The sequence below is a fragment of the Simochromis diagramma genome, unplaced genomic scaffold, assembly GCF_900408965.1.
Source record: "Simochromis diagramma unplaced genomic scaffold, fSimDia1.1 OVJJ01000433.1, whole genome shotgun sequence".
Lineage (NCBI taxonomy): Eukaryota > Metazoa > Chordata > Actinopteri > Cichliformes > Cichlidae > Simochromis > Simochromis diagramma.
Genome location: NW_024387031.1, coordinates 3,675,807 through 3,698,044, shown reverse-complemented (window position 1 = coordinate 3,698,044; position 22,238 = coordinate 3,675,807). Strand labels below are relative to the sequence as shown.

The following is a 22,238-nucleotide window of genomic DNA, read 5'->3' as shown; positions in this document are numbered from 1 at the left end:
TCTCTCACTTTTCCTTCGCTCTCTAGTACAAATAAGTGACTACTCAAAAAGTTTAAGTGCTGAAAACATTGTGTCTGTGTTTGTGGCTCAATTTACCGCTGTATTCATTCATTGCCTTTTTGCCTTATGTGTGGATGGCAGCATACAAAAAATAACATCAGGACACCAGCTGTGATGAAGGGAACACTGGAAGAGAATAGGTCAGAATCTGAGAGTAAGTCATATATGTAAATAAATTCAGTCGATCAATTAATGGTCACCACATCTGAGAGTATTATTATTGCACTGCCAAGAATCTAAATTAACATTTTCATCAGAATAGCTCATAGCATGATGCTGCCGCCGCCGTGCTTCACCGTATATTTCTCCTGATGAGTTTTTCTTTTCTTCATGTCTCGACAAACAGCTGCCTGATCTGACTGCACTGCTGAGAAGTGCAGTTTCACCATAAAGGGTGCTAAATGTGTTTTCTATAATGCTTTCACACAGCATGTTTGCAGTGAAGTCCACAATCATCATAAGAGGGTGATGACAGCAGCATGTTATGGGTGTTTATAGGCCAGAGTTTGATAGCGTTTGCTTTATAGTGTAAGTAAAGTCTTCACTGCCAGTAGATTTCCATGCACACAGCATGCAGTATTCCCACTTTGTTTTTGTAAGTTGTTTGGACCAGTAAACTCAAAAGCTGAAGGCTATAATCAGCGATTTTTAAACAGGAATGTCAGTATTATCAAAGTGATATTCAGGACAGTGAACTGTTTTTGTCTATCCTGCATCCCATGATTAAGCAGGTTTAATAAGTACTTTTATACCTTTTGAAAGGTATATTATTCTTGGGTGGGGCAGAGGTGCAGTGGTTGGCAATGTGACCTCATAACAAGAATGTTCTGTGGTCCAGTCTCTCTGGGGCCTTTCTGCATGTGTTTGCACAGGTTTTCTCCGGGTGTCCTGGTTTTCTCTGACAGTCTAAAAGACCGAGGAGTGACCAGCAGAAAAGGATTAGCTTCTTTGTAGTGACCAGAGAACATGGAATATATGTGACATTCAGCAGCTTGTAGTGACAAAAGAAACAGAAACTTTAGTGGATCAAAGTTAAAATTCTCTCAGCTCTGAGGTGAGGAGCTGTGAGGACTGGGGATTTGAAATTGGCCGTAGGTGTGAGAATGATAAAGCACTAAAAGTACTAATAAACATGTGCACAAACATGTCTCACTGAGACTAGGAAAGTGCTGTTTTTCATTTCCATTGCCTCAGATCTTCACATTTTTGATGAAATTCCAGTTTCCTTCACTGTGTGTCAGCAAAAGGACTCTTGGGCAATGTTCCCTCTAATTTTTCATGTGTCTGAGCGAACACACAAACTCCCTGAGCGGTCCCTTGGATCACTGTGAGCGACATTAGACGTGTGCGCTGTGGTAATGCCAGCATTGAATCCATCCAAGTTACATGGTCTATTAGAATAATCAAATTACAGCATTTACATTTGTGTTAGACTACTTTTAATTAACTGCTTTAGCCCACTTACAATGAAAATTTAAAAAAAATCTTGTTCATGACCTGTGTAGTATGTTAACACTATTGGAAGTAAAAATAACTTGAAGTCCAATTTTAAAAAAACAACTTTTTTTTTTTTTTATACAGCTCTGACTTGTATTATGAGTCTGTGGTCTGGGAGAGAGTCCTGTAACTCTGTGTCTGCAAAATACAGTATATAAAGACCAATTTTGGGCAATTATATAGTACTTCTTCAAAAAAGTAACTGAATTATGCAAACAACAATGTTTTTTTGCAGTTGTTTACCTAAAAATGCAGCCAAAGCGTTTTTTTAAAATAAACATTTCAAACTATTTACAGAACAATCAGCTGTTCTGCATCAAATTTGATACCACACAAATTATTTGTGCCACTCCAAAAAATAATTTCTGTCCACTATGAGATAAAGGAGAACAACAGCCTGATACCTGCAGGCCTGACAACAGGAGATGTGTCACTCCTGTAACACCTGTAACATTCAGCAGTCACCTCATTGTTCTGACACACACAACAAAACTATTGACTATTGACTCTGGTTTTATGTGGCCTATCAACACAATTTAAAAACAGGTATAAAGTCCACACTTCTGCTATTGTGTCCCGTCAATTGTTCCGTCTGTCTTGCTCACATCTCCAATGGTTGTACACGTTGTCATTAACGTGGCTTCACTCCACATCAGCCACACTGCTTTGCTAGCTAAAACACTGTTGTCGACACATAAGGACGCTGTCATAGCCTGTCGACGTTGATTAGCTGCGTATATACGAATGTGAATCACATCATTGGCTGGACTATGGGATAAGGTGGCATCGTTCTAATCCCATACGGGAGCAGCCAGTCACTTACTGACTAACACTGCAAAACAGAATTGTTAAAGTATTAATTTTAATTTCAATTCAGGTTAGATTTTTTTTGTGCGCAATGCAGATTTTCTGTGCGCAGAGACAGTGCCAGCAGTGCGCAATTGCGCGCGCAGCTTGGAGGGAACATTGCTCTTGGGTTATTTTGATTGTAAGCTAGAAAAATACACCTTTTGAAGCAGCTAAGCTGTGATCATATCTGTGGACATGATTTACTGTGGTAATTAGGAAAATAATTAATGAAAACTAATGCTTTGTAGCAGGAGTAACCCTGCTGAGATCAGGCATGCAAAAGCGGTCCAAGTTTGTGAGAAAGGACACTCGGAGGCCTTCCTCGTGCCAACACTGGCTGCGCCAAAGCTTCAGATATGCTGAAAATTCAGCTCAGTGGTATGAAAGTAACTTTATTTAATTTAAAGTGAATTTCACACACACAGCATACTCTGACGTGGACACTTAATCCATCTGTTTTCAGGGGCTGATAGTGGCTGGATGGAGTGTTTTTAATCTTTCTGAAATGTTATGCAGATAACTGATGCTTCATGCTGAGCTCTGATGAGGCTCAGTCTGCGCCTGGCTCGACTGAGCCTGAACTACTGCGAGAGGGTTGGATACTAGCTTAACACCACCCGGGGGACAGTTAGGGATGCTGTCACATGGAAATAAGAAGCATAGATACGAGTGCCAGGATAGACGTTCAGCTCACAATTGACCTTGTTGTTCTCCTGTGATGATTTTCAGGGTAGTCAACTTTTTGCCGTTTCATTTGGCTTCATTCATGACTCAGTGGTCTGAAACCAGGTGACCTTTTCAGAGGCAGCACCGTGGCATTAATGGAACGTAAGTTTGGAGCTTGTTTCTGCTTTCTGTCCCGATCCAGTCTGTCTTCACATTTTTGCAGTTTTTTAAATTATTTACGATTTTGTTAGCTTGTTTGGCATAAGGTTTCATTTAGCCTCAAAATGTTCTTTTCTTCTATATATCATGCTGGCTGGACATGAAGGAGCATTATAGAAACTTAAAAAAATACAAACAAGTCCTTGAAATCAAAATTTTAGAACAACTAGCCCTATTCAACTAACGTACCTTTATCAGCGGGACTATTTTTGTTTAGTCAATATAAATTTGTTTTGATTTGATGAGATGAAGAAAGGATAGGTGTGCAAACCTAAAACACTTTATTTGACATTTTGCCCCTTTTTTCATAGTTTTATTGATGTTTTTGGAGGTCACTACCCAAAAGAGTTGGCAGTTCAAATTGTTTTGCTTGAACAGTATAAAGTTTCGAACGGGCACATGCTACTACTACTACTACTACTGTCAGCTGCTTCTTTGTCACAAGGGGGCACCACAGCAGGCAGCTCCACACGTTTGATTTGGCATTTTTAGTTTCAGTGACACATCTTCCTTTTCTTTTTCTAGTTCTGATGTTTTTAACAAATGTACAGCCCATTGTGGATGTTTCTTATTTATAGTCACACTGTAAATGTGTTTCTTGCTCTTGATGGCCTTAGCCAGTATCTGAGTGCTAAATGTAGTTTCACATCGAGTGAATTCATGTGTTGAAATTACAATAAAACCCCTGAATCCTTACAAATGTAGAGCACGCAAACACCCGAGACCTTACAAACAGCAGGCACAGTCAGACACGAGAGGCTCGCTCTATGGGCTCAAAATGTGGTCATAAATATTTTGTACTTGTAAATCAGTTTTGTATGTGTAAAAAGAATTTGTGTGTGTGTAAAAAAGATTTGTGTGTGGACTTAGCCAAAAAAACCCTGCAAGTTACAAGTACGAATTTTGACCCTATTTTTCTTCCTTTCATCTGATTGGTGAATGTCATGTCAATCACAAATGTAACAATCCAATCAGAGAACAGATGGGTTTGGCTGTCGGAGGGGCGCTTTTTTTGAACTGCATGTCTTTGAAGGGAATAAATGCCCTTTTACATGCCAACCCAGCGTTTTCCTTCATCACCACGAAGGAAAACAGTCTGTGGTCGTCCGAGTTTGGTGATTTTTGTGTCACAAGACTACGTGTTTAATACAGGGACTTCCACAGCCTTTTCAACAGCGCTGCGGACCGCAGGGGGGGGGGCAGTGTTTTGGAAATGACAGTCTTCATTACAAAGCTTTCTTCGTTATGAATTAGCATACATGTTTTTATTGAACATTTGAAGAACTAGCAAGAAAACCCAGAAACTCTTGTAGAGGACATAAAGTCAGAGATAAAAACGACAAGGAGCAGGTGCATCTAGTACAGGTAGAGCTGCTGCAAAAACCCACAGAGCCCAGCAGCCAGCGCAACAAATTCTGGATCCTTTGCTTTTAGTTAGCAATTAGCATTAGCAGCACATCCTGCGTCCGATGTGAAAGGACTTTTATGCTGCGCACTGTGACTCACAGCAATGGTCCCGGGTCAGCCCTGACGTTGTGTTAAACTAATCCTAAAGTAATAATGGTATTTCTAACCACTGACATACCACAACTTTATCCTTTCAACAGCTGCTGAAAGTAAGGGGACCTAACTGCTATCGGATATTTATATAGAGATTACCCTTCAAGGACCTGCAGTTCAAAGAAGTGCCCCTCCGACAGCCAAACCCATCTGTTCTCTGATTGGATTGTTTAATTTGTGATTGACATGACATTGACCAATCAGCTTAAAGGAAGAAAAATAGGGTCAAAATTCGTACTTGTAACTTGCAGGGTTTTTTTTTGGCTAAGTCCACACACAAATCTTTTTTGACACACGCACAAATCTTTTTTACACATACAAATCTTTTTTACACACCAGATGTCACACAGGCACTTTTATTAACATACAGCGTAGATGTACATGAAGAAATTACTCAAAAAAATAATATCATCATTTATTAAATAATAATTCTCCATAAATAAAAGAAAACAATGTTGTTTTTGTGCATAACAAAAAGCTCACAACTGTGCAGTCAAAATGTAAACTAACAGACGCTGAGCATAATAACAAAGACAGATTTCACAGCTGCTATATTCCCAAATTCTACTGCGTGACTGACAGCCTTGAGTTTGAAATCTGCTTCGTAACCACGTCTCTTACAGGTGCCATTTATGGTCCTTATACACACACAATACAGTAATATTACGTTGATGCACTGTACGTATTACTCCGCGTATTACTTCGCATATTACTCCGCGACTACGGTAGCCGTAGTCTGGAGCCATCAAGCGGTGCAGCAGCAAAGTCGTACTAAAACATTTTTTGACAGATTGCTGAGCACCGTGTACCACATAAACCACGCATGGGGCGATCCGCGGTAACTCATTAGTGGAGATTTGCCGTGTCCATCTTGTCGTTGCCTGCAGGTGAAGCGATGGGGGAGGGGGAGTTGTGTTCAGTGAAGGAGAGGCGAGGCCGAGTAATGTTGCGTAGAAACAAAAGTGGACGAAAGAGAGGCAAACTTGCGGCTCCACAAGTATAATTATAATGTAACATTATATCGATTATATCGTGAGTATGTCCTCACAAGTGACTGTTGGTTCTCACAAGTATAGTAGAATGCAGATTTCGGTCCTCACAAAGATAGCTAGACAGGAACACAAACACACACACACACTGTTACACTTCTGGCTGTTGTGGATGAAGCTCCAGTGTAATGACATAAGGTTTGCCCATCGAAGACTTTCAACATATTTAGTAGAAGACCGTCAGCATGTGGTAAAGTTGGTTATTTCTTTCCATCATATTGATAGAGGTTAATTTCTGCTTCATCTGAGCACTGCTATCTCCACTCTGCTATTGTGTCTCACTGCAGTTTGTGTCAGGGTCTGGCTGTGTGGCAAGCAGAGGCTGGACCCAAATGCAGGACTCCAAAGATGAAACATGAACTTAATCAGCTTTATTGCTGAGAACTACAAACTCAAAGCACAAAACAATAAACTCCTGGCGTGGTAACTAGGCTGCAAAACATGAAGCACACAGCAGGAGGACATGAAGACTGCTGAGGTGACGAGGAACAGTGATAAACTAGAGACTTAAATACACGGGATAACAAGAGGATGGGACACAAGTGGAAACACAGCAGAAACAAATCTGACTGATGGAACAGGGGAAGCAAAACTGAACATACACCTGAGACAAGGTAGCTTCAAAATAAATCTTATCAATAGGAGAGACAGAGGAGGAGAGAGAGAGACGTTAAGGAGTGTGCTAAAGACAGAACACAGAGACGAAGACTATAATGGACAGGACAAGACAACAAGACTGGCAAGCACAGGAAACACTGCAGACAAAACCAGAACCACTAGGGATAAACAACAAGAAAAACTAAACTAGGAAATATGAGTCACTCTAGAAACACCATAATGATTAGTCCATAAACACACAGCACTGGATCAGCAACCCAGGACCATGACAGTCTGTATCTTCATTTTGGATCTGACTAGTCCTCAGAAGTTTACCAACATCCCTTTATGGCTTCACTGACTTTCTTAAGGCACTTTCCTCACACTGTCTTTGTGCTCATCGCGTAATATATTTCAACAATTAGTAATAAATTGTGCTTTTGTATGTTGGCGTTCAGTTAAATCCAATAACTAAACTTTTATCAGATTTTTTTAAACCGCTCTTGCACACATTAGTCTCAAGGAAATCTAGACGACAGAATAATAAGACATTTTGCTTCACATCAGCATTTCTGGGTGCTTTGTTTGAGTTTCTTTTTTTTTTTTTTTTTTGGCAACGTGCTCCTTAAACAGTCATCATTTTCCCATCTGGCTGTACTTGATCCCTTGTTCCCTGTCAATACCTAATTATCTGTATATCAGTGTGACTGCCTGTCAGCTGCTTCGGCTGATATTCATTCAATGTATCAGTTTGCTAAGCGACACATCGTCTGGTCTGTTTGTCCCTCGACACATCTGCCTGCTTTTCTGATTATCCCAGTCTACCTGCCTGTCTCTTCGTACCTAGACAGATGCGCTGTGCAGCGGCTCTAAATTGATGACTCATTCTAAAACCTGTATGAGTCATCGATGCCTCCCTGGCTCATTACGAGTCTCACACCTGTGATAGATTTCACTTTGTTTCCCATTAGGTGACTCACTGTAAAACATTTTCACATTTATTGCTTTTTAATGACCACTCAGACATTTAATGGACTTGTAGTGGGCTCGGGGTCAGTGTGATGTGACGTCACTTTGACCCCCTTACTTTCTGCTTAAAAATGCAAACTCATAGTTTTGATTATCTAACAGCAGTTTTATTATGCTTTTCCTCATTTGCTTTAATATACTGTTACAGTTATGCTAAACACGGCCAAGGTTTTCAATAATGCAAGTAATCCTTGTGCTAAACACACAAACTCTGGCTGACCTTGATAATTTAGGTTCAGATACTTTTTCCATATTAAAAAAAAAAAAAATAAATAAAAGAAAAAAAAAAATATATATATATATATATATAAAAAACAAACAAACACCCAGCACGCCCCTGCGGGCGGTTTATCCTTCAAGCTCGGGTCCTCTACCAGAGGCCTGGGAGCTTGAGGGTCCTGCGCAGTATCTTAGCTGTTCCCAGGACTGCGCTCTTCTGGACAGAGATCTCCGATGTTATTCCCGGGATCTGCTGGAGCCACTCGCCTAGCTTGGGAGTCACCGCACCTAGTGCTCCGATTACCACGGGGACCACCATTACCTTCACCCTCCACATCCTCTCGAGCTCTTCTCTGAGCCCTTGGTATTTCTCCAGCTTCTCGTGTTCCTTCTTCCTGATATTGCTGTCATTCGGAACCGCTACATCGATCACTACGGCCGTCTTCTTCTGTTTGTCTACCACCACTATGTCCGGTTGGTTAGCCACCACCATTTTGTCCGTCTGTATCTGGAAGTCCCACAGGATCTTAGCTCGGTCATTCTCCACCACCCTTGGGGGCATCTCCCATTTTGACCTCGGGACTTCCAGGTTATACTCGGCACAGATGTTCCTGTACACTATGCCGGCCACTTGGTTATGGCGTTCCATGTATGCCTTGCCTGCTAGCATCTTGCACCCTGCTGTTATGTGCTGGATTGTCTCTGGGGCATCTTTACACAGCCTGCACCTGGGGTCTTGCCTGGTGTGATAGACCCCAGCCTCTATGGATCTTGTACTCAGAGCTTGTTCTTGTGCTGCCATGATTAGTGCCTCTGTGCTGTCTTTCAGTCCAGCTTTGTCCAGCCACTGGTAGGATTTCTGGATATCAGCCACCTCCTCTATCTGCCGGTGGTACATACCGTGCAGGGCCCTGTCCTTCCATGATGGTTCCTCGTCTACCTCCTCTTTCTTGGGTTTCTGCTGCCTGAGGTATTCACTGAGCACTCGGTCAGTTGGGGCCATCTTCCCAATGTATTCTTGGATGTTCGTTGTCTCATCCTGGACTGTGGTGCTGACACTCACCAGTCCCCGGCCCCCTTCCTTCCGCTTAGCGTATAGCCTCAGGGTGCTGGACTTGGGGTGAAACCCTCCATGCATGGTAAGGAGCTTTCTTGTCTTTATGTCAGTGGCTTCTATCTCCTCCTTTGGCCAGCCTATTACCCCAGCAGGGTACCTGATCACGGGCAGGGCGTACGTGTTGATGGCCCGGATCTTGTTCTTACCATTCAGCTGACTCCTCAGGACTTGCCTGACCCTCTGCAGGTACTTGGTGGTTGCAGCTTTTCTAGCGGCCTCTTCATGGTTCCCATTCGCCTGCGGGATCCCCAGGTACTTGTAACTGTCCTCTATGTCTGCAATGTTGCCTTCTGGTAGTTCAATCCCCTCAGTTCTGACTACCTTCCCTCTCTTTGTTACCATCCGACTACACTTCTCCAGTCCGAACGACATTCCAATGTCATTGCTGTATAGCCTGGTAGTGTGGATCAGTGAATCGATGTCTCGTTCACTCTTGGCATACAGCTTGATGTCATCCATGTACAGGAGGTGGCTGACAACTGCTCCGTTCCATAGTCGGTATCCGTAGCCAGTCTTGTTAATGATCTCACTGAGGGGGTTCAGGCCTATGCAGAACAGCAGTGGGGACAGAGCATCTCCTTGGTAGATCCCGCACTTGATGGTGACTTGTGCTATGGGCTTGGAGTTGGCCTCTAGTGTTGTACGCCACATCCCCATTGAGTTCCTGATGAAGGCTCTTAGGGTCCCATTGATCTTGTACAATTCTAGGCATTCCAGTATCCAGCTGTGGGGCATTGAGTCATAGGCCTTCTTGTAATCAATCCAGGCAGTGCACAGGTTGGTCAGTCTGGTCTTGCAGTCTCGGCTGACTGTTCTGTCTACCAGTAGCTGGTGTTTTGCGCCTCTGGTATTCTTGCCAATTCCTTTCTGTGTGTGTATGTATGTATGTATGTATGTGTATATATATATGTATATATATATATATATATATATATATATATATATATATATATATATATATATATATATATATATATATATATATATATATATATTAGGGGTGCAACGATACACAAAATTCACGGTTCGGTTCGATACTTTGGTGTCACGGTTCGATATTTTTTCGATACAAAAAAATGTTCATGCCTTTTTAATTTGTCATTTATTAAAATTATAAATATATATTTTAACTCAAAAGTACAGTTTTTAAATTTAACCCTAACCCTTGTGCGTGTTTTTTATTTTGACAGCGAATGCGCACCTGCGGACCACTTATGTGCAGCCCTGGTTATTTAGCTCATCATATTGCAGCCACAGAAATTCTTTTGTCCATGAAACCATAAAGCTGCACTTTCTTTTTGCCTTATAGTCTGATTTGTCATAACTTCTCCGTTTTGTGGTAAGCTTTTCTTTGGCTGTCACTTCTTCACCCTGACCTGTCTTATTTGGCTCAGCAGAACTGAAATGCTTTTACACGCTCACTCATATAAGCTCAGCGATTCTCTGCGCGATCAACCTCTCACATGTTTAAGCTGCGGGAGATTTCACTTGTCATGTTTGCATAGTAAGCTAACGATTAATAAGACGATGTCAGAGGAATTGGTGCACAAATTATCATCACTCACAGATCAGTGCTGTCGCTCACTATACACAGTTCGCACGATTGCAAAGTGAAAGCAAAAAAACAAGCGCAAATTCAAACGCGACTTCAATATGTCACATATTGACAGTGGCTCACCGATGCCAATGACATAATTACCCAGCTACATTTCTGAAAGAATGCAAAAGCATTGACATATATTTTTCCTACAATAGCCCGACGGGCAGGGCAGAGATAGATTTTGGTAGCCCGACTGAAAAAATTGCTAGCTCCGGGACGTCGGGCTAGCGATATTGCAAGCCCTGTATCTGATTGAGGAATCACTCATCTTTGGAAAAGAGAGTTTACTACAGAGAAATGTCTCTTTCCAAAATAAAAGCTATACTATCCGCTTCTTCTGGGCTATATTCTCAGCAGCATAAGGAGAATCATGTGCTAACAGCTGTCTAAATGACTCGGCTAAAGTTAGTAGCATGCTTGCTTTTTTTTGTCTGCTTCCACTTGTCTTTGCACTAGGATGATGTCGGCGTAAATGTGCAGTCATATTCGTTGTGTTCCCACTAGTGCTTTCAGGTTAATCTCGTTGAAATGACCTTAACGCCACAACACGGCAAATCTCCGTTAACGAGCTACCGCCGATCGCTCCGTGCATGGGGCTAGACAGCAAACACGTTAACGAGCTAACTGTGCTAACACACTAGTTCACACCAATGTAATTGAGCATTGCATGGCACATCCAACATACTGTTTTACTTTAGTCCATGACTCGCTTACCTTCAGGGTCATACGTCACATGAAAACCAAAATAATTCCAAACGCCAGATCTGAATGAGGTTCAATTTGCCTGTTGCAAGTAGAGCTTAACTTCTGTCTCGCTAGCTTGCCCTGCTCTCTTCCTTCTGACTATGCTGTCTGTGTTGAGCGCTCAGTGGATCTGCGCTCGACAGTGCAGCCTAGGCGGAGTAGTCGAACACAGATTCACTGAGCGCTCAACACAGACAGCATCGTCAGAAGGAAAATTGATAAAATAAATTACAAATGTTGTATTGTTCGATACATATGCGTACCGAACCGAAAGCACTGTATCGAACGGTTCACTCTCATTTCATCAGTCCATAAAACCTTAGAAAAACCAGTCTTGAGATATTTCTTGGCCCAGTCTTGACGTTTCAGCTTGTGTGTCTTGTTCAGTGGTGGTCGTCTTTCAGCCTTTCTTACCTTGGCCATGTCTCTGAGTATTGCACACCTTGTGCTTTTGGGCACTCCAGTGATGTTGCAGCTCTGAAATATGGCCAAACTGGTGGCAAGTGGCATCTTGGCAGCTGCACGCTTGACTTTTCTCAGTTCATGGGCAGTTATTTTGCGCCTTGGTTTTTCCACACGCTTCTTGCGACCCTGTTGACTATTTTGAATGAAACGCTTGATTGTTCGATGATCACGCTTCAGAAGCTTTGCAATTTTGAGACTGCTGCATCCCTCTGCAAGATATCTCACTATTTTTGACTTTTCTGAGCCTGTCAAGTCCTTCTTTTGACCCATTTTGCCAAAGGAAAGGACGTTGCCTAATAATTATGCACACCTGATATAGGGTGTTGATGTCATTAGACCACACCCCTTCTCATTACAGAGATGCACATCACCTAATATGCTTAATTGGTAGTAGGCTTTCGAGCCTATACAGCTTGGAGTAAGACAACATGCATGAAGAGGATGATGTGGACAAAATACTCATTTGCCTAATAATTCTGCACTCCCTATATTAGGATCGAATGAAATGACATTCACATGTCAGGGCTGTGGTGGATGGTGGAGCTGTCACATAAATGTTATGTAGCCCTGCATGCATCAGCTAATCACATTCGTCCTGGTGTTGTCTGAGGCCCACAAGTGGCAGCAGATGCAGTTTGCTTCTTAAACTTAGCCTGCATGTCTTCCTTCCTTTAACGCTTATCTACTGGCTGATGCAAATTGCCTCTGTTGCCCTGGCAACGACCCTTTGGCACCTGTTGCCGTGGTTCACCGTGTCAGCGTTTGCCAATGGGCGACAGTTCTGGCTGACTTGGGAGAAAAAGCAGCTTGTGCACCAGGAGGGAGGGTGAAGAGACGGAGCGCTCTCAGTGCATTTTACTGCTTCACTCTGACGTGGTGTCTTCACCTTGATGTCTTCTTTGCTGCTGTGGTGGAGTCAAAGGCTGAAAATCATCTGGATGACTTTCTTTTATTATTATCCATTTTAATCCGTAAGACTGGGTCTTAAAGGGAAAAAATGTTGACTGTGTGTATAGGTGTTGAATTCAATTGTATTTTTTTTAAAAACTACATTATTTGACTCAGATTTTTAATGTAGTTTAAAATGAGTGAGATATGACTAGAATTAAAATGGTCCAATGAACTGAAAAGACATTTTCATGTAAAAATGACAAAATTTCTTTCTAATTCACAAATTCCTATTTTTTATTTTCTCTTACAAAACTGGCTCAATAAAGAAACGGCAGGGAAAAGTAATTTTTCAACTCATTATTTTTGTTTTTTCTCAGAACCACATCAGTTTTAGGGTTTCTCCGTCTCTTTGGTCTCCGCACTTAGACCTCGGCTTCACAGAGCCCCTCATCTCACCCCTCAGAAAACACGCCGATTTATTGTTCAATCAGCCATGTAATCAATCACTGTCCGCAATCCCAACCTAATTAACTGCACTCGCATCTCTCAGTTAAATAACTTGTGCCTGGTCCACACTGTGTCCACGCCGAAGCAAAGCCATTTTGCTCAATTCCAGCTGACCGCCTTCAGTATATTCAGACCAAAGTCCTGCTGAAACGCTATGCTGGGTTTTTCAGTTGCACTCATTGTCCTCTCTTTGTGTTTTGCACAGGAAGTCTTCATGTATGCGGGCATTAGCCTGCTCTGGCGAGCTGCCGCTGCTCTGAGGCCTCTAAAGTTGTGTTTAACACACAGCTGTCACTGTGCTTATCATGGTGCTCTTCACACTGCAAGTCTGTAACAGGAAATGGGGCAAAACTTGGCCCCGCTACACTGTTCAGCACAATGTTGGCAGCGTGACTGTAGTGTCTCGTTTCACCGTACGAGGCCTAGAACAGAAATAGGTCATGAATTAGAATTAGATCTCTGTACATGGTCTGGACAGTGGAGTGGATGCATATGGAGAACACTGGAGACGCTCTTGTTGTTTTTATTGATACATAATCGAGAAGATTTGAAAAACTTTTTCAAGTCTTAAAACAGTTTCAGGATGCTCTAATTGCACCTCCCGTCCACAGCAGCTCTTAAATGATCTGATTAATCTCTGCACCTGCGAGAAAAACAAAAAAATGAACATGCAGGTGTTTGTGTTGAGATGCCATGAGTTGTCCCAGATGGAGTATCTGCTTTCATCAATTATGAACCAACTCAACGTGATGCTCTACAGTTGAGGCTGGTGTAGACTTCACCTCCAGTCATGATGAGAAGTGTGCCAGTTAATATCTGGACAAACTGAAGCCACTTGTACGCACTGCTATCCATTTCACCATCTTTCTAAACTCTGCTGCTGTAGTTTTCTCTCCATGAACAATTTATTTGGGGTCAAATCTCCTGCATCTCACTGTACTGTGGTCTCTGTGGACTTTTAGCGTTCTTCCTTCTGATGGCTTTTAGATATATGCAGCACATCTGGGCGTGAAAAGAATGTTACGGTATTTGGGCTCAGCACAAACCACATACACACTGCACTGACCACGCACCATGGAGCCCTGTGTAGCCCTCTGTATAAGACTGTACCTCATTCACCTCATTCAAAGATCAACAACGATTACACACAAAGAGAGTTTCTTTGTGATGTTGTTGTCACTGCCAACATCTCTGGACAGCTCTGTCTGTCCATCTGTGGTCAGAATCCTCCAGGGCTAATGAAGTCTGATAGAGAAAGACCAGCAATATCATAACATATTTGGGGTCTAAAGGTAATGGTGGAAGGTTCTGACATGTAAAAGGAAGATATATTCCAGGTTAAGCTGTTGGTAGGTCAGCGGTGTTACCTCGTTTTTGTTGAGCATTGGTGTTTCTAATAGGTGCAAATAAATTGTATGAAGCCAGCCTCGATGTCTGTCTCAACACTTTAATCACTGATTTTAATTGAAATGCATAAAGTATCGTTCTAGACTTCAGTTTATAAGTATGTTGCAGTTGACCAGTATTGGCACGCATGCACATTTAAACAAAATGCTTCAGTGTTGGATTCAATACAGTTTCCCAAGACTTCCTGCTGTGTGCAGTAAGCTCTGCAATTATCTGATATACACTCTAAAAACAATGCGACTATATGCGGGGCCTCTGTCAGACCGCAGCCTTTGCTCTTTGTGTTTTTAAGCTCTGTGTTTAATGCTAATCACCCGCTGGAAGAGCTAACAGGGCGTAACTTGATTACACCCCTCCCACACAAAGCAAAATGTATTAATCAATAAGACTGCTGTCAGTAAATCATGGATGATCTTGATTTCAGGTTAATTTTTTATCCCAAATTGCTAAATAACAAATATCAGCAACAAAATATTTGAAGATGATGCCGCAAAGAAAATGTGATTCCACAGGAAAAACTGGAAAACAATAAAAATATAGTTGAAATCCTCCTGACAGTAAAGTAAATGTAAGCGTCCAGTATTTTTTTTAATTTCCTTTTTCCAGCACAGCTCTCCCTCTCTCAGCAGCATTCATCACTCGAGCAGTTGGCAGGCGTAACAAACCTCCCACCCACACAGCATCGCCACCCACCCTCCCAGCATGCTGCCGGCCACTTACCACAGCCCTCTTAACCCCAATGGAGTGAAACGGGAGGGAGGAGGATAGAGTGAACGCTCTGACAGGAAAAATAGCTGAAGGAAGAAACAAACAGCATTTATATTCAGCAGTAATCTGTCACACGTTCATACCAACGAACGCATCTCATTATCTCTTACATTCTGGTCATATACTCGTTTGGAATCCAACATGAGAAAACAGCCATGGCTGGCTTTATTTCCTGCATTTCTAACAGGGTTTCATAACCAATGGAGAGGAGTTTTGTTCTTTGACAGAACATTTTGTGTGCATGTGTAATCAGTGGAGGATGGTGTGTAAAAGTTGAAATAAATGGAACAAGAAAGAAAATGAAACCCAAAAAAGGAAAAGAGTCATTTCAACTCTGAGAGATGTGAAAGATGTGGAGCGGTTTGCCAAATATAGACTTTGACAAACTTCAGATGTCTAAATTTATCTGTTACCTAACTATTTGAAGTAGGACACGTTTTCTTTGCACTGTGTGTAAGTTAAGGCTCAAACAGCCACATCAACATCAATCAGTCAATCAATACTTTATTTATATAGCACACACCAGAGGTACACCAAAGTGCTTTTCAATAGTAAAATATGAAATAAAATTAATTACATATCGGTGCAATAGTAGAGTACAAATACATTTCCAGACAAAACAAAGCACTAATTAACCCGGGAGTACTATGTTAAAAGAAATATTTCACTCCGAGTATAAAAGTTAGGTAAAATCAACACAGAAATATCAACTGGAAAAACCCAGTAACACAATAGGTTAAAATTACATACAAATGCAATAAAAGTACAAAGTGTACATCTGATAAATCACTAACTAATCGAAAATGCAAGATCAAATAAATAAGTTTTCAGTCGTGTTTTAAAGATTGAATAGATTCTGAAGCGCGAATATCAGCTGGAAGACTCTTCCAGAGGTTAAGTGCAGCAATGGCAAAGGCACGATCACCTCTGGTTTTCAGCTGGGACCTAGGTTGCACCAAGAGCGTTTGACTCGATGATTGAAGTGCTCTCCTAGGAGTATACAGGCGGAGAAGTTCAGTTAAATAGCACGGCGCAATATTATTTACGATTTCGAATGTAAGCAATAAAATCTTAAAATCAATCCGATATTTGATGGGCAGCCAATGTAGGTGAGCAAGGTTTGGAGTAATAGAATCAAACCTTCTAGTACCAGTTAAAAGGCGTGCCGCTGTATTTTGGATAAGTTGTAGTTTATGAAGAAGGGCAGATTAGAGGCCCAGGTAAAGGGAGTTGCCCTAGTCTAATCTTGAAGTAACAAAGGCATGGATAAGTTTTTCAAGATCCATTCGCGGTATGTAATGCTTAGCCTTAGAGATTTGTCGTAGTTGGTAAAAGCTAGACTGTACTACAGAGGACACTTGTTTATCAAGTTTAAAGGAGCTGTCCAAAAGAACACCTAAGTTAAGTACTGTATCAGAGTACATCAACGCAAATCTCCTTCTTCCTTTGAGGAATGAGAAAATAAAAATGGTTCAGTAAACCTGATCGGCATTCCAAGCATCAGATTGACGCGAATCAGAACGCTTTGATCAGAGCTAAAGCTGCTGGTCTGCTTTTAGATTTTTAAAAATGTATTTTGAAGCATTCTTGGTCAAAAGATGAATCCTGCTCACTTTGGGGCCTTCTTGACTTTTGATTTTCATGTACCAACCAGGAGGTGTGAACACTGACTCCATTGGACACCTTACTGTGCAGAAAACACAGTTCTTTATCTGTGGACGTGTTTCTGTGCATCTTTGGAGAAGCAGCGCCTTTAACCCAGATCTGTCCTGCACAGCCGAGCAGACAGTCAAACCACTTATCTGTCCATGCATAATGAAGCATCCACCCCTCTCAGGACGTCTGTCCCGTATAAACAGCGGCAGAGGAACATGCACTGCATTTTGGTGCATCATCGTCATCATTCTTCTCCTTGTTTTTGGACACATTCATCTCAGGAAGTGTACGGTTACTGGGCGAAAGAAAGGTTTGCAGCTATTTTCTGTTCTCGTGCAGCTCAACCTCAGCCTTTTTTTTCCCTGTGTACAAATGGTTTTTGGTTTTTTTCCTTGCTGCAAGGTTTTTGTTGTGTGAATTTTTTCCTACTGCTTTCAGTGTGCGGTGAACACGTTTCAGAGCTTTAGAGTCTTCTCAGGGGAAACCTCTACACTGTTACCGTTTAAAACCTTCAGTTATGGAGAGATGGTAAAATAGCCGGATTTTTACAAATCATTTCAAGGCAAAACTTTGTGTTTTTGCTGTATGAATTAGCGGCACACATCAAATAATAGTTAGCATGTTCACAGCTGTAACATTTTGTTATAGCAACCTTATAAATAAAAACATGAATGAAACTGGTGCAGTTCAGACTGCACATACTGTCTTTACTCGTTAACATAAATGAGCATCTTCAGTACTTGTTCAGTCGTGACACATGAGAATTTATTATCGTAGTAATATTCAAGCATCAAGTGGCAGTGAGCTGTGCACCACTCGGAGTCAGTGCTGAGGAGCATGGGAACAGATGTTTGGCCCTGGGGGGATTTCACATGCTGACCAGGACAGTGGCGTTTGCAGCTGTTAGCAGGTGACTCGTGTCTGCATCTTGAATTAGCACCTGTGGGGGCATCAAACTGTTAGCACTCTCTGAATCGAGTCAACAGACTGAAAGAAAGAGGGTGTACATGTTTACTGTGCATCATGTGGTGCAACATTAAGTTTAATCATTGTAATTGCATGTATAAATGTTTAGATCATGGAGCAGCAGTGCTGCATTTTCGCCTGTATCCACTACAGCAGGATGGGGAGAAAAGTGCTCAGATGCGTCCACTGTTTAGGATTCTACATGATCATTATTGTCAAAGTTTGTTTTAAAATGATATTATTTTAATAATATAAGAACTAACACGCACCTGTGGTTGTGATCTGATGATTTTAGGCCGTGGCCATGATGTCCTCTGCTGTCAGTGGCCAATATTTTGGGATTTCTGTTGCATCAAAGGTAGTGCAAGTAAATAATCTAAGTTATAGCTCTCCACACAGACTGTTTACCTGAATGCAACCAGAACACTCTCAAGTCTGATTGGTCAGGACTACCTCAGCTACAAAGGCCAGTCACTACGTTTTTGTTACCAAGAATTGTCCTTTGCCTACATATTCAACATTCGACATCAACTTGGTTTTTTCTTTTTTAATGCCCTGTTTTTTGTGATGAAGCATTTCATCACAAAAAAAACCATGAACATATGAAACCTTGTCTTAAGGGTTTTGCACAGTCTGTACTGTTGTATCATATACTTCATATACCTTTGTCATTTCATTTAGTCTACTTTCTTCTTCTTTCCCATCTAGTTTTCTGCCCTACGTATATTTTCTGGCAAGTCATGTTCTTCTTCCTATCCTCCCTTGCTACCTCCTCCTCTTTCCAGTCCCTCCCACTGTCCTCATTTCTTTTCATTCTATTCATTTGTCTCTTGCTTCACCCACACAACGGGAAGACAAATGGACAAGTGCCACGATGGTAATATATAGCCCGCTTCCTCCCCCTATAGCCTCCAGTACCGGAGGGGAGGAGGCATATCAAGCTATATCAAGAAAAGCAGCCAGAATCACCTGAGGTATGTGTTATATCATGGGCTCCATTATATGCATCACTACTAGGATTTCAAGCAAAAGCAAATTCTGCTGTCTTATACTTTGACCCTTCCCTGGATTCACTGTGCTTCTTCTTCCTCTGTAGAACCACCTTTAGCAGCAATAACCTGAAATCATCACTTTGTACATGACTTCATCAGTCTCTGATGAAGTCATGCACAACTTTGGCCCACTCTTCTTTGCAATGTTGCTATAGTTCATTAAGGTTAGCAAGTGTTTAAGGTCCATTTCAGTCAGGCTGAGGTCTGCACCATCACTTTAATTCAGATTAAGTCTGTCTTGTGTTTTATTATTATCTTTTTATTACTTTTACTATCCCGTCATAAAAAAATATTATTTAAACTGCCATTAATTTCAGTATTAATATATCCACTTCTTCTCCTTTATAAGCCTTTTATTATGTAAATCCACAGTTCAATTAATTTATATTTATAGGACCTGTCGTGGTCCTGTCACATCAACACCGTGGTGAAAAAGGCCCGTCAGCGTCTCTACCACCTCAGACGCTTGAGAGACTTCCAACTGCCCTCCAAGGTGCTCAGGAACTTTTACTCCTGCACCATAGAGAGCATCCTGGCGGGAAACATCTTAACCTGGTTCAGGAACAGCACCATGCAGGACAGACGAGCTCTACAGAGGGTTGTGCGGTCAGCTGAGCGCACCATCCGCTCCGAGCTCCCTGACCTGCACTCAATCTACAGCAGGCGGTGCTGGACCAAGGCCAGGAAGATCGTGAAGGACCTCAGCCATCCCAACAACAGACTGTTCTCTCTGTTGAGGTCAGGAAAGCGATTCCGCTCCCTGAAGACCAACACAGAGAGACTGAGGAGGAGCTTCTTCCCGCAGGCGATACGGTCTCTCAATCACACCACCACACAGTACTGACCCACACATACAGTTCTTACACACACTGGACATTCTGGACATTGTTTTCACTTCATTACTTAAATCACGCTGCTGTTATTGTGTATATGCTGCTGTTATTGTGTATATATTTATTTATATTTCTTCATACATTCTTATATAGTTCGATATTGTGTATTTTGTTGTACAGTTATTTTATTTTCAACTTTAATTTATATATTTTATCTTATTCTCCCAGTTAAATTTACCCTTCATTCTAATTTGTGTTGTACAGTTATTTCATTTTTAACCTTAATCTATATTTTATTCCTTCCTAGTTAAATTTACCCTTTTTAATTTTTCATATTTATTTCCTATCTTATTCATAGCCTTTTCCTTTTTTGTTTTCTTTAGGTCACGAGCAGTTGTCCAAGCATTTCACTACATATCGTACTGTGTATGACTGTGTACGTGACAAATAAAATTTGAATTTGAATTTGAATTTTATTTCTATGTACAACAAAAAGAAATCCTAAAAATAGTGAGTTGATTATGGAAAGTAGTGATATTTCAAACGAGTGATCAGGTTTTGGAGAACTTTCAGACATCCACTGAGTGGATGGACAGATGGAGAAACGACTGAATGATGTTCCGGATCGATGCAAACAGTAAAATATCAGGAGATGATTAAATGTCAGCACGTGAATAGTGTTTCTGTCTGTCAGAGGTGAACGTGTCAGCAGCGTCTGAGGGTCTTTTGTTTTTTGGGGTCTTTTGTCTTCAGGCTGAATGAGTTCACTCTGAAAATGTCACCAGCTGTTTGGTTGCACTTCATCACCAGCTGCCTTTTCTCTCAGTCTTTTTGTTCACTCAGTGTCTGTTTGTCTATTGTGTTAAGCTTTGTAGTTTCATGCTAATTGCACTTTGTTGTGGAGTTGTTCACTCATCTGCTGGAAAACACCTCAGAGGTTATTTATTTGGCAGTTGGCTGGAGTTTTTTCCTGCTCAGTTCTACTCAGTCATTTTCAAACCTACCAAGATGCAAATGCAGATGTGCATGGTCCAAATGTCCAAGGCTATATATAAACGATCCTTTCACAGGCATCTGTGAGGCATCCTGCATCTGTATTGAAGTTTGATGTTGGATGTGTTGATGCTCCAAAGATGTGTTTACATTTGCTTTGCTTGAGCTTGATTAATACAGCTGACAATAACTGTGGTCGTGGTCATTTTCAGACCGTGTCAGGAGTTTAAGATGAGTGTCTCGTTGTGTGCCTGCTGCTAGGGCTGGGCCATATTATACCGTTCACGGTAATACCGGTATAATGTTAGGCAACGATAGGAAAATGAAATATCGCGATAGAATGTGAGTAAAACGCGCATGCGCAGTGCCTTTGTTTTCACACGCACATGGCCGATTGTTGAGTGAAACAGATGAACCAGAATTGGTTTGTAAAAATGGTGCAACTTCCGTGATGTGGAACTGGTTTGGTGTTTGTCCGTCAGATACACAACAAAGCACATTTTTTTGCAGAACATGCAAGCGGCCGTTGTTATTGTCATATTTGTCGGACTAAGATGCTCTTAAATCTGGGAGTAATCTGGGTCCTAAACTCTGTATGCTTCAGGTCAAACGAACACTGCAGCATCACTGAGAGTTAAAAACTGTCTAAATTCTTTCATCTTTAATAAAACGATCAGCATTGCTGCTTTACCAGGTGTAACTATAAAGTTTAACTTCCAGGCATCCATGAAAACAAAAGTTATTACATTTAACGGAGTTAGCAGGAAGCTAGCGGAAGTTAGCTCACTAGTTTCGCTAGTTACCTAAGCATGATATTGCATGTTCTGACTGAGAGATTTCTGAAAAAATTCAAACGTACAGCTCTGCTATCACTTCCAACATAAATGAAGACAAGAAACTAAACAGCAGTGACATTTGTAGGGTTACTGAAGTTGGGCTAGCTGGTATATAATGATGTGCTACGTGATCGCTAGCGACACAGCTATGTTAGCATAACATAAACAGTGAAGCTGGAGGACGAACACTAACACTTTTCCACTTATAAAAGTTAACGTTAAGGTTCCTGATGGTTAGAGACAAATGCAATCGCATGGCAGGATGCTGTAAACGGACCAAACTTCAGTCAGAACAACTGAGATAATCCATCCACAATACGAGGTTAGTCATTAATATACTGCAACAACATGGGAATAGAGCAGCTGCCAGAGAATTCAACATTAATTAATTAACAGAAGTGGAGGAAGCAAGAAGAATGAGTTTAATAAAGTTTGATTTATCTGACTGCTTTGTTTCGCTTAATGTGCCTTATAATCCCGTGCACCTTATGGTCCGAAAAATGCGTACTGCACACTGCAGTTTAATGTTGCAAAGCACCTCTTTTTAACTTCAGTGGATATTATATATGGTTATGCTCAGGATATGTCAGCCCATTTCTACTGGAAATGCCTTTTGGTTAAACTTTCAGCAAGGAATTTGCATTTGCACTGTTACATT

General features: G+C 41.4%; 1 protein-coding gene and 1 long non-coding RNA gene across 3 annotated transcripts in view; one reads left to right on the top strand and one right to left on the bottom strand.

Moving 5' to 3' along the window:
• Positions 1-22,238, top strand: part of cplx2 (complexin 2) — a 64,399-nt gene that overhangs the window by 4,609 nt on the left and 37,552 nt on the right. The window lies entirely within an intron of this gene.
• On the bottom strand, positions 1,400-16,343 carry LOC120740647. Its single transcript, XR_005697427.1, has 3 exons — positions 16,164-16,343; positions 9,184-9,188; positions 1,400-1,410 (listed from the first exon to the last, which is right to left on the bottom strand). It is a non-coding gene; the product is annotated as an uncharacterized LOC120740647 (long non-coding RNA).